The 13,388-nt window shown below is 39.8% G+C and overlaps 2 pseudogenes; one reads left to right on the forward strand and one right to left on the reverse strand.

Annotated features, from left to right (window-relative positions):
- The first annotated feature begins 9 nt into the window (after nucleotides 1-9).
- On the forward strand, nucleotides 10-1,999 carry LOC145486295 (uncharacterized; annotated as a pseudogene).
- A 4,505-nt stretch (nucleotides 2,000-6,504) lies between these two features.
- Nucleotides 6,505-11,983, reverse strand: LOC145487775 (uncharacterized; annotated as a pseudogene).
- Nucleotides 11,984-13,388: the final 1,405 nt, after the last annotated feature.

Here is a 13,388-nt window from a genome sequence, read left to right on the forward strand (position 1 = left end):
AACAGGAATAGTGATAAGCAATAAACACATCATTGTCAACAAGTATAACTAAGGTGTAAAATGAAAGTAGCCTTTACTAGATTTGCAAAATGATAAACAGGGAACACACATAATGCAATAACAGTAACACAAAATACAAGCATCATTGCATTCTAACTTTAAGAATAAGAAAACATGAAGGTTGACTTTGAAGCATGTTTTCAAGCCATGTGTAAGGAACATGAATTTATTTGAGTTGTATTTTCAATCATCAGTAGTCAGTTTAGTAAGATTGTTTCTTTTTTTTGGTCTACTAACCTATAATTTATTACCTTTAGATATGTAGAGAAGAACACAAGATGCCACTCGCTTTACCGTCCCTACTCAAAGGAGTAGCCGAGATATCTTCATAATAGGCCGAAACCTATTATGTACAAGACATACCACCTTCCCATATCAAAACCACAGAGAGTGATGGTGTTTGCAAGGTGAAAAGCCAGGATTACTTCCAAAGATGGTACTTTGTACAATTTGGGAACGAAGACCAAGAGCCTTCTTGTGAGTGCCAATTCTGGGTGGGCAACCACCTCCCATGCAAGCACTTCTTTGCTATATTTAGGCATTATCCTGAATGGGGATGGGAGAAACTGCCCCAGCATTACACAAATTCCTCTATGCTTACCTTGGACGAAGGCATTATAGGAAAACCAGCATATAACCCCACGCCACCTCCATGCAATCAACTTGTTGATGACACCTTAGACTCCTCCATACCCAGTCAAAACATCCAAATGGAACCTGGCTCAGCACCTACATGTAACTTGTCATATGCACACCTCCCACAGAAGAGGTGTTCCCCCAAAGACATGGGCAGTATTTGCCGAGAGATTCTTGGTGAGATAAGGCAATTAACATTCCTTGTGGATAACAGAGATGACCTGGAGAATTTAAAGGCAGAGCTTTGAGAAATTCAGCAGAGGTTCCAGAAGGTGGCACCCTCTGATGGCGGTCTACAAGTAGAAGGTGGAGAACCACAGCCTAAAAAGAGAAAGCTGCAAAACCAAGAATGTCCACGCAGAAAACTGCCTCAAATACCCAAACAACAACAACGCAAAAAACACAAATACACTGGACGCCATGGTGCCAGGGCAAAAACAATAAGGAAGACCTTTCAGGTACATGTAGATGTCCCAACAATAAGTCCCCATCAACAGCCCGCAAGTGAACAGCCTGCCCATCAACAGCCAGCAGATAAACAACCTACCCATCAACAGCCAGCAGGTAAACAGCCTACCCATCAACAGCCTGCAAGTAAAAATCGCACCCATCAACACCCTGCAAGTAAACATTCTACCCATCAACAGCCGGCAGGTATCCAACCTTTCCATCAACAGCCAGTAGGTAACCAAACTACCCATCAACAGCCAGAAGGTAAACAGCCTACCCATCAACAGCCAGCAAGTAAACAGCCTACCCATCAACTACCTGCGAGTAAACAGCCAACCCATCAACAGCCAGCAGGTAAACACCCTACCCATCAACAGCCAGCAAGTAAACAGCCTACTCATCAACAGCCAACAGGTAAACAACCTACCCATCAACAGCCAGCAGGTAAACAGCCTACCCATCAACAGCCTGCAAGTAAACATCCTACCCATCAACAACCTGCAAGCAAACAGCCTATAAGTCAACATCCACCAGCTCCCATGGCTACTATCAGTCACACAAAAGCAAACAAGCAGTATGAAGATGATGTAATTACTGTAGGTTTTCTTCAGCTGAAACACCCAAGAGAAAGAGGAGATACCTTGATGACAGGGAGTTGCACATTATTAAGTCTAATGAATGGCTGACAGATATGGGAATCAACTACTACCTGTAAATAGGGTCAATCGCGAAGTCAAGGCAGCAAAATCCAGGTATTATTGTGACTTGATTCTAGAGGCAAAAGGGGATTCAGGGAAGATCTGGCAGGCGATGAATGAGGTGTCTTCGCGTAAGACAAAATCCTCGAGCCCACAATGTATCGTGGTTGGTGTTGAACACACCACTCCAGCCTCTATTGGATCCGTGCTCAACTGTTATTTTGCATCCATTGGCAGAAGTCTTGCAAATAAAATATCAGCTGCTGCTATGTTCCCAGTCAGATCGGCCACGAAATTACAGGTCTTTCTCGCTCTACGAAGTTGATGAGGAAACAGTACTCAAGCATCTGCTTTCTCTAAAGACAAATAAAGCTATTGGCTTGGACAACATCAGTGCGAGACTTTTAAAGTGTGGTGCGCGTGCTATTTGTCCTTCGATCACCAAGTTACTGAATCTCTCTATTCGCACTGGCAATTTTCCTGAAATATGGAAATGCTCGAAAGTGGCTGTACTTTTCAAAACTGGAGATAGGACAAATGCGTCAAATTATCGCCCAATTTCTATTCTGCCAACAATGAGTAAAATACTGGAAAAAGTCGTCCATTCTCAATTCTATGACTTTCTAAATTCAAATAACCTCATTTCAAGCGAACAATTTGGCTTCCGTCCCAAGCTGTCTACAACTTCAGCTCTCACCAGTTTTGCAGATGAGGTCCTATTGCATATGGAGAGTGGAGATCTGTGTGGTGCAGTGTTCTTAGATTTGACCAAGGCATTCGATACCGTTGACCATAACATCTTGCTGTCTAAGTTGTCAGCTATCGGCATCTCGCCCAGTACCCTACAGTGGTTCAAGTCTTACCTGAGTCATCGTAAACAGCAGACTGCCTGTGGTGATGCTGTGTCTGACCCTCTCCCAATGACCTTTGGGGTGCCACAGGGGAGTATTCTGGGACCGCTTCTCTTCTTGGTTTATATTAATGATCTTCCTCTGGCTATAAAGAATTGCAAGGTGACTTTGTATGCTGATGACACGGTCCTGTACTACTTTGCTAAGGAGCCACACCTGTTAGAAGAGGCACTGAATGATGATCTCTTGAAAGTTGCTCAGTGGCTACATGGGAATAAGCTAACTTTGAATCTTACTAAGACAAAATCCATGATTATAGGCAGTAATAGGAAACTTGCTGGTATTTCCTCTTTCTCATTATCTATTTTTGACACTGATATAAATTCTGTAACTAGTTTTAAATATTTGGGAGTTATATTATCCTCAACTTTTACATGGTCCGACCATGTTGAGTATATTTCATCTAAGGTTAATAAGAACCTTGGTCTTTTATGTAGGATTAAGTATTATTTACCTTATAATGCCCAGTTACTTTTTTATAACAGTTTAGTGCTACCTATTTTTGATTATGCTGATTTAGTCTGGGGTGACAAGGACAATGCCTCACTAATGAAAGAATTGCAAATTCTGCAAAACAAAGCAGCTAAGTTGATATTAGATAGATCACTTCAATCCTCATCCACTGATGCATTAACAGTCTTGAGATGGCTGAATCTCAAAGAACGTAGAAAATGTCATCGATATATATATGCATACAAGTGTACTAATGGCCAACTTAATCAATCCTTGGACATTGTAAGAAAGAGTGATATGCACTCCTACAATACTCGCAATAAAGATACTATAAAGCTCCCCAAAATCCAATACAATTGGGGAAAACAAAGTTCACGGTACCACTGTTTCAAAGACTTTAATGAGTTACAGAGAACTGTAAGAAACTCAGCAAGTTTGCCAATTTTTAAGAAGTGTCTTTTTTCTGCTTTTTATAATTAATTATTTATTTATTTATTATTATTATTTTTTATTTTTTTTAATCTCTGTAGTGTATATGTTGTAAATATTTATTTATTTCGGTTTTAGCTCTAATTTATAGATTTTAACTGTAACATTATATAGTATATATCTAGTATTAGGACCTCTATGTAAACCACTTTTAGTGATGGAGCTTCCTAATAAAAGATTGTTACTACTACTAACCTGTTACACAAGCAATTTCCATATTATGAAGGATTGGAAGACACCACTATCGAGTCCATCTTCAATTTTGTATTCATCAAAATGATTTCGTTCAAGTGCTGCATGATGGTAACAACCACTGAGTCTGCATTTCTAACATAGGTTGTCCGGGACCAGAAGTTAATTCTTATGATAGTATGTTCACTGGCAGTCTGAAACCATATGTCAAGAAGCAAGTAGCCTCCCTGATATATGAAACAGGTCCTAAGATTACAGTGAATGTAAAGCCTGTGCAGCAGCAGAGAAATGGCTCAGACTGTGGTCCACTTTCCTTAGCTTTTGCGACCAGCTTATTGAACCATGAAGATCCAAGCAAAGTGGCATATACACAAGAGAAGTTGCGGGAGCACTAGATTCATTGCCATCTCAAAGGGAAATTGACATCTTTTCCTCAGGATAACATTCAGAGCAAACCTCTGCACAGAGCCAAGCTAAAGTCTATACCTCTTGAATTATAATAAAGTGTATTATCGTTTGTCTCACGATGTAGTCACTTGAGATGTAGATTGCAACGTTTCGACTGCTTACTGCTAGTCTTCTTCAGGCGATAAGGTCGACTGATTGCACAGTATCATTTTATATCACAAAGGTCAGCTGTGATTGAATTTCGTATTAAGATCTACGCGCTTCCAGTACAACGGATCGATTTACGAACAATGAGACGGCACAGCCATGGGGAACCCTGTATCCGCGGTTATTGCTAATCTCTACATGGAGATATTTGAAGAACAGGCAATAGAGTCCGCACCTTGCAAGCCTAAGATCTGGAAACGCTACGTAGATGATACTTTCACCATCCTGGATCGGGATAGAGTTGACGTCTTCCTGCAACACCTGAACAGTCAACAACCATCAATCCGTTTCACCATGGAGATCGAGAACAACAACAAGATCGCCTTTCTCGACACGTCAGTTTACAGAGAACCTCATGGCCGCCTTACCACCAGTGTCTACAGGAAACCAACACATACTGATCAGTACCTAGCGTATGATTCACACCACCCTCAGTCAGTAAAGTGCGGTATTGTGAAGTGTCTGTACGACCGGGCTAAACGTCTCGTCACCAAACCATCAGTAATCGCTGAAGAGAAGAAACATCTGTCATCTGTACTTGTTTCTAACGGATATCCCTTCTCTTTTGTACAGAAGATCACAAAGGCACAAACAACCCCAAGAAGAGAGCCTGTCGCAGAATTTAAATCCACCGCTGTTTTACCTTATGTGCAAGGAGTTTCGAAGTCTCTCTGCCGCTGCCTAGAACAACAAGGCATTCGCACCGTTTTTAAGTCCGACACGACACTTCGGTCACACTTAGTGCGACCAAAGGACACCGTCAACCCGGCTAAACAAGATGGTGTTGTCTACAGGATTCCCTGTGAGTGCGGCAAAGTCTACATCGGGGAAACAGGGAGATCTATGCAGGAGAGGATCAAAGAACACGACAGGGATATACGACTCGTCCGTACCCAGACCTCCGCCATTTCTGAACATACCTACGAGACCGGCCACTATCCTATCTGGAATGAGGTCAAGTTTATTGATCGAGATCCTCACTGGTACACACGTAGGGTCAAGGAAGCTATTCACATAAGACTTCACCCTAACAACATCAACAGGGACGGTGGAATTGAAATTCCTGACGCATGGATACCCACAATCAAGAAACACAACAACAGGAGAACGGTACAACAGTGGACCACTGAGGAAACAGCTACTCGCCGGAATGATGGAACAATAGGAGGATCGAAATGCACCAATCACAGCCGACCTTTGTGATATAAATGATACCGTGCAGTCAGTCGACCTTATCGCCTGAAGAAGACTAGCAGTAAGCAGTCGAAACGTCGCGATCTACATCTCAAGTGACTACATCGTGAGACAAACGATAATACACTTTATTATTGCATCTACCACGATGAATAACAACAACCTTTTCCTCGACATTGACCTCTTGAGTTGTACTGTGCTTGCCGTTTGCCATGGGATAATACTGATAAAGCAAATATTGATTACCACATGGCACAGTGTGACAAATGCTCTAGCTGATTTCACCTGAAATGTGCCAAAATTCCAGATGAAGTCTTTGAGAAACAAACAAGCTGGCTTTGTCACCTATGCTCTGTTTAACTGTTTCATGTAGAACAATTCACAGGAAAAATGTCAGATTCCCATATCGGGAAATTCCTGTTATTTTTCCCAAATTTGGGAAAAAGTTGGGGAAAAACTGGGAAAACATTTCCCAAATGTGGGAAAATTTTGGAACCCTGTACAGCCTTTTAGTTCCCATTGAGGGATTTTTTTGGGAAAAAAAGACAATAATATTCTCACAACTCAATTTTGGGAAAATTACGGGATTTTTTCCAATTCTGGGAAAGAGATGGGACATCATTTTCCTTCAGTGGGAAAATATTGGGAAAAATATTGGGAATATTTTGTCGTGAAACAAATCAAAACTGTTATGTTGAGGAAATATTGGGGTGTGTTAACACCACTCAATTTTCCCCAAATTTATTTGTATTTGGGACATGATCTTCCAAAAGATGGGAAAATATTGGGAAAAGAACTTATGGTATTTACTGGGCGAACCCAAATCTAAGAAAAGATTGGGACATACCTCTCTTACCTTAAAAAAGACAACTTTAATAAACCCACTCCAGAAATCCCTTGCTTGACTTCCATCCTCTGCAGGGAGAGGAGGGTAACTTGGCCCAAATGCCAACAGCATTGCATGTTCTGTTTGTTCGCATCTTACAGAGAAAAAGTTGTTTATCAATAGCACTGTCTCTTGGCCATTGATGTCTGCGATAACAGTCTCTCCTTTGTAGACAACAGAGCCCTGGTATCCTACATCATGCAGGAAAGCTTTCCTCGAAACAAAGCCAACTGTAGGTACCTCTCTCACAGAAATATCCAGTGCGTCTGCTATTTTCACTTTCTCATTCATGGGCAGTGATTTGACCTTTGACATTGCACCCAGTAGAAATGATCTTCGATCCTGAGGTTTCTTTTGTGACTCCATGTGAGCAATTTCAGCTGAACTGGCAAATCCCTGAAACACAAAAATAACCACAAAAGAACATGAAATAAACAAGTGGAATGTGCAAAATTTCATATATCCTCCATAACAAATGTCTTCTGTCAATGCTGATTCGGTTTTCCAATGTTATAGTAAGATAATCTGGAAAACCAGAAAGCCTCAAATCATCCTGGAATGCTTATTGTGTCACAAGCAATCATATACAATATAAAACCACAAGACTTAACAATATGGTTTTCCAGTTTGACTGTACGTTTTGTACTTTCGCACAATATGTACTGTGATAAGTTATGGAATACCATATGTTATGGAATATCATAATTATAACATTTGAAACCAATTTGAAATGCATTTCAAACAAATTAAAACACATTTGAAATGCATTTCAAACAATGCAGTTTTAAAGAATCCCCCTAATCCCCCCCCCACCCCCCTTTATTGAAGGATCGTATAAATAAAAGCACTACACATTCACCATAACTAAGTCAACTTTTCCATCCTTCCTCTGATCAGCAGCTTGCAGTGGCTTTAAAAATTCCGATCTGGACTCTGACTGAGCAAATGTTGCTTCAATTTCTTTGCAGTTATGTGACTTTTTAACATATTGTTTTACAGCCCTCTCATATACTGCACACCAGTAGTTGTCAGGAGATGAAAAGTTGATGATGTCTTCATGTATTTGAGTCAAATTATGCACTGATATTGTGCACATTTGTAATCCGTGAATTTCTTCAATCTGAATGTTGAGCCGCCATGCCAACTTTCTGTGCAGTTCAATCATGTCATCATTCCACGACTTTCTGCCACTACAAAAATGGAGTTCCGTAAGCCTTGAAACAAGTGATGCAATTTCCAATTCATGCCTGTCAGCCAGCTTGCCCATAAATATACAGTCGGCCATAGGAAAGGAAAACTTCTGAAGTCCTTCAGCTTTCCACTGTCCAACATGTACTCCTTTACATTATGCAAGTGATCAAGGAATTCTTCCAGCTTTAAGCTCTTGTGTCCAAGGGAAATTCTCAACTTGATCATCCAAATATGAGGGATCAATGAGGTTTAGTTCTAGAATTCTTTCTAACTGATTTTTCACAACATTGGGGCAAATAGTGTGAAATACATCAAATACCATGTGCTTTAGGATGTCAAAGCCATAGAGTGGGTAAAGGTATTTATGAAGAATACTTATGCCAGTAAAGCCTTTGGCAGATGACATTGGTTTGTGAACACTTACTCTCGTTACACAGTCTATGTCAAACATGTCCTCAATAGAAGATTCAATAGATCTTTCCTCCCAAGGATATCTAAAGTGGAAGTGGTTTTCTCCATAATATACATGTGTGTTTGTACTGTTCTCCAGTGTTTTACCAAGCAATTTGCATCTCCTGCATCCAGACTTTCCTTGGTTCAAGAACTTACCACACTCACACTGACCAGGATGATCTCCTGTCCAGCATAGAAGTAATACATGCACTGTCTGCTCTTCGCTAGTTTGATAGTCTTCTACCTCTATCTCCCTTGGATAGTTAAAAATGGTGAAACCATCAATGAACCCTTTGGATATGTCCTGTAGTAAAGGTTGTAGAAATGGGTCAAGGGCTTCAGGCAGGTTGGGAACCTGGTAGCAAGGAATAAAACCAACGACATATACCTCTTCTACATGCTGTCTGTCATTCTTGGTCATGTTTGCAATGCTAACTTCTAGTGATCCACACCCTCTATAACTTGTCCCAAATGGCTGCCAGCCATCCCAATGGCCTATGAGAGCCAAATTCAAAGGAGATCCATTAGTGACTCTAATACAGTGTTCAAAGATTTCAAAACAGTTTGGGCATTCCACATCTTTACTTCCATCTTTGCCATTGGGAGAATTGATTAACTGATCTGATGAAATTGGTAATCCACAGTGAGGGCAGAGTGCTGGTAATGTCCAGGTCCTCTTAGGGTCCCAAAACCACTGCAGTTCAAGCCATCCCGCACCATCCCAAAATTCACCTTTTTCTGGATTGCTGCTTTGGCGGCCAAGCCACTTATCACATGCATTCCAATGGGACAGCATTTTTCTGCACATGTCAAAACTTTTATACCAGTTCTTCACTTTTGTGCTGATGCCTAGGTAGCAATATTTTAGATAGCCTTTTTTGCCACAATGAATGCACAGGTCATCCTAATTCTCCAGGATACTATATTTTCCACTGTAAACAAATTTCTTACTAGTTTTTCCATTTCTCGTTTGCTCCTTTTCATTTCGACAGATGCAAATAAACAGTAATTTGGCATCTTCGTATCCTTCCTCTTTTAACAGTTTCTGCACTGAGTTCCAGTTTCTTGGCCAAAGGGTTAGCAAAATTTCACGATCTATATTTTCACTATCACGGCTGGCTAATAAAAGAGTTTTGCCGTAATTTAAAATTTCCTTGAATGTTTGGCAAGATGATCCACTTTCCTTCACAATCCTAAGAGCGTCTAGAACGGCATTAAGCATTAATTTTCTCAAAGGGTTGGGCTCCCTTTCTTCAGGTTTGCCAGTAGTACATTGTTCTATCATTCTTGCTCTCGGAAAGCTGCCACGGCTTTCATCTTCATCTACATCAAATTGCATACCCTCAGTATCTTCATCCATCTGTTGTTCCTGATCCGAGAGGTCACTTTCAGTAAAACTACATCCAGGCACAGGTTCCCGAAACTCATCCAATTCGGACCGACTTTTGGAAACAACTTGGCTTTCTTTCCAGTGCCTAAGTTCGGTACCTCTATCCACTGCTCGTCCATTGCAGCTTGAGCAAGGACAGTGAACATGCCGATATGATTTATCGCTGCAACAGCACGATGTGATGCTACTTCTTGTCCAAATCGGATCATTTCTTCTGCTACTTTCCACATTTGCCGCTATGTTACTTTTTTCTAAAGGTGTATATGCTGTTTAAATAACACAGTGGGCTCAGCATCGCCGCCCACGCCTGCCTGAGCGCCTGCCACCCTTTTTCGGTGGGAACCTGTTGCCAATCAGTTTTCACCTTTCTAAAGACGGGCCGATCACAAGCCGCCAAATAAGTAAAAAATTCCATGCTTGATAATTTGCCGCTCCTTTTCTCTTCAGTCAAGGCTTGTAGCTATCTCCAAAAGCTGTAGTGTGGGAGGTCTCGTTCAAACATGAGTGATCAGAAAATAAACGCCGAAAATATAACAACAGTAAGCTTAACTTCTGCAGAGGAAATAAATCAAAAATTATCACAGCTCTTCGGCAAAGAAATTGCCAAAGCGTTTGAAGGTAAACCTTGGATTGTGAAATGCCAAGCTCGTACGCGTAGTGTGAATGAATTGTAAAGTTTGACTTACTCTTCTTTTTCGATCATTTATTTGAATACAGAAGAAGAAATAAACTGCCCTTTGGGCATTGCCGATCTCCTGAGAAGAGAGGCAGATTCTGCAATCTTCGTGAAACTTGGTTTAACTTATGGGAAAGCCTTGCTATTCTGCCGAGAGTTTGAAAAGCTGATGCCACAATGTCAACCACGAGGAAAGACAACAACCGCTCCAACACCGCCAAGCAAGCCTTCTATGGGCGATATGGCCTCATTTTCTCCAGAGATGAAGCGTTTATACCTTTCAAAGTAAGTGTTTTATTCTCAGATTACCTTGACTTTATTGCCAAGTATGGAGATGAAAGGTGTTTGAAAAGTTATTTTCATTATCCAAAGGAACAGCAGAGCAGTGTTTGCTATAAAATTGTTTTGATACGCTGGCATGCAAGTGGCTGAATGATAAGAATATTCAATTTTTCGGCAATTAGACATTGGAAATTCCTAAAGGTAAGGTGCAGTTCAAGAAATAAATCTATAACCAAATTATGTAAATTTTAGAAGAAATATAGGTGGCTTTACTGTTTTTTTTTTTGTTGTTGTTGTTGTTTGTTTTATTTTTTTCTGGGGGAGGGGGGGAAAGAAGAAATTATGTAGAGCCAAAAATCCTTCATAGGGTGATTACGGAACATGAACAATGGAATTTTTTGCATTTGTTTGAGTTCATTTATGAATCTTGAAGAGCACACGCTGAGTACTCTGACTTTTGCAGCTTCCAGAGATTCTTTCGCATGTGTTATCAAGATATTTGTAACACTAATAATAATTATAATTATTGTTTCCAATGAAAACTACCTCTGTTGTCCCTGACAACAGCAGAGTTTTAACGGTGAAACTTGGGTGCTAAGATTTCCTCATTGTTCACTTAATCAGTAAGCATAGCATTACATACACTAAGCTTGTTACCATTTAATAACGTTCTTCAAGTAACTTTTTAAAAATAATTTACGGCAGTTTTATTTCATGGTAATACATTTCAATATATACTCTAATGGTCAAATGTCTGTTTCGTCTTCAACTTCTTCACTTCTTGTGTTAATGTTTACAAACGCAAACAAGTTGGAGTGCTGGCCTCTGAGCACTGGAACACTTCTACTGGCAAGTTTCCAAAATTCAACACACTAGACAGAAAAGCTGAACTTCAGCAGTTTGCTAAGAAGATCTCTGATGAGTGTTCCCTGCCTGAGGCTGGCTTTTCCAGAGATGGTATTGCTCAGCATATTAAAAGCTTTTTCAGCGAGCAACGGAGATTCCATAAAAACAGGCAAAAGGTATCAGGGCTATTATTAAAACTTTTATACCTGACAGAAGAGTTAATTATGTGGTTGGCTGGTTGGTTGGCATTAATAAAACATTGCCAAATCACAATCATCCAATGGCCAACTGTTATTGATTTTGAACTTGTGGTAGTGTACATAGTTGAATTTGTTGGTTGCTGGAACACTTAACAATGTTGTAAACCTGTTCCTAAGTCATAAGTTAGTCAAGGCTACCATCATTATTGCTTTGGTATCTTACTGACAGGTCGTCACTTTTCTAGGTTGGAGTATCACCATCACCATCAGAATCTAGCTCCAGCAGTGAGGTAGAATTCACATCTTCTCCTAGGCTTCCATCTATGGTAAGCCCATAATAAGATGGCTGGTCCCTAAGCATAATTTCTATACATGTACTGTAGCACTTAAAATAGAGATTACAGTCGAAGTAAATTTAATAGACCATGATAGATTGAGAGTAGTTTCCCATTTTAGAGACAAATTAAACTGAAATACATGCATGCCAGTGAAATTGGAGATGTCCTTGGTCATTGGGCCATGCCAAAAATTAGAAACTAGGGCTTTTGATTTTTCAAGGCTGAGTGATCTTGAGGTATGAATTTAATATGAAAGGAACTAATATGAGCTGTACTGCATAATGTCTTTTGTTAAACAGCCCAAAGAAAATAAGGCAAAGGCTATCTGCAAGGAAAAAGTAACTTCTGATAATTCTGAGGTATGCATTGGAGTGTTTTTTGTTTGTTTGTTTTCATTCTTTTTGCATTTTATGGTCATGTCATCTCGCCATCTGTTGCACAACCTTGACTACAAAGAAAGATGTCAAAGTTTTTAAATCCCCTTTCCAGAAATCCATTATCCGTCAGCTTAGACACTAAATGAACTGATAATAAAATAAGTTAGTGTGGAGTAACTATAAAGCAAATCTCTCATTAGCAAGATTATTTAATAATAGCTATATTTTGTGCATTTAGGAGGAAGATGACTGCTCAGAAACTGATACTGTGATAGTAGAAAATGACCCAGATGAAGCCTTTGACGAATCATCAGCTGCATCTGCTTCTGCGAATGTGCACATGAAGAAAAACAAAAAGTCGGCAATGGTGATAATAAAGGCAGTTACCGGAAGAATTCCAGAACGGGAGGAGCTGGTTAAAATGTTGAAAGACAAGTTCAAGGCTCAGTCCAAGACCCTAACACCACTCACAGCAACACAGATACTAGAGGTTACAGCAAGGAAGCTAATAAGTCTCAAGTATGTTTCTCTCAAAAGTGGAATCAGCTCTGGTGATATCAGGAATACTGATATAACTGTTCACAAAGAAATTCGCATGTAGAAACTCACACTAGCTTCTTTGGACATATGAATTCGAAGGTACTTGAACTTACGAATTATAGTATGGAAGCGACCTTGTTCTGAGTTGTTGTAACTTGTAGAGACTTCATTGGACAATGAAAGTACTTGAACTTAAATATTACTGTTTGTAAACCTCCTTGTTTTGAGTTGACATTAACTTGCAGAGATGCTTTGCTTAATGAAGCAGGTTTAACTTGAACTTCATTAGCTATTTCTGGGTGTAAACCTCTTTGTTTTGAGTTGACATTAACTTGCAGATACTTTTTGGTGAACTTAAGTATGATATTGGTGCATAATTCTTGAAATTGTTGTTGGACATGTTAAGCATGTGAAACTAGAAAAGATTTCCCACTTTTGAAAAACAGTTTTAATGAATGAAATACTTTTGCCAAAATAAAGGAGTAAATATAAACAGGTAGTCCTTGTTTTA

The sequence above is a fragment of the Orbicella franksi genome, chromosome 5 (genome assembly GCF_964199315.1).
Source record: "Orbicella franksi chromosome 5, jaOrbFran1.1, whole genome shotgun sequence".
Classification (NCBI taxonomy): domain Eukaryota; kingdom Metazoa; phylum Cnidaria; class Anthozoa; order Scleractinia; family Merulinidae; genus Orbicella; species Orbicella franksi.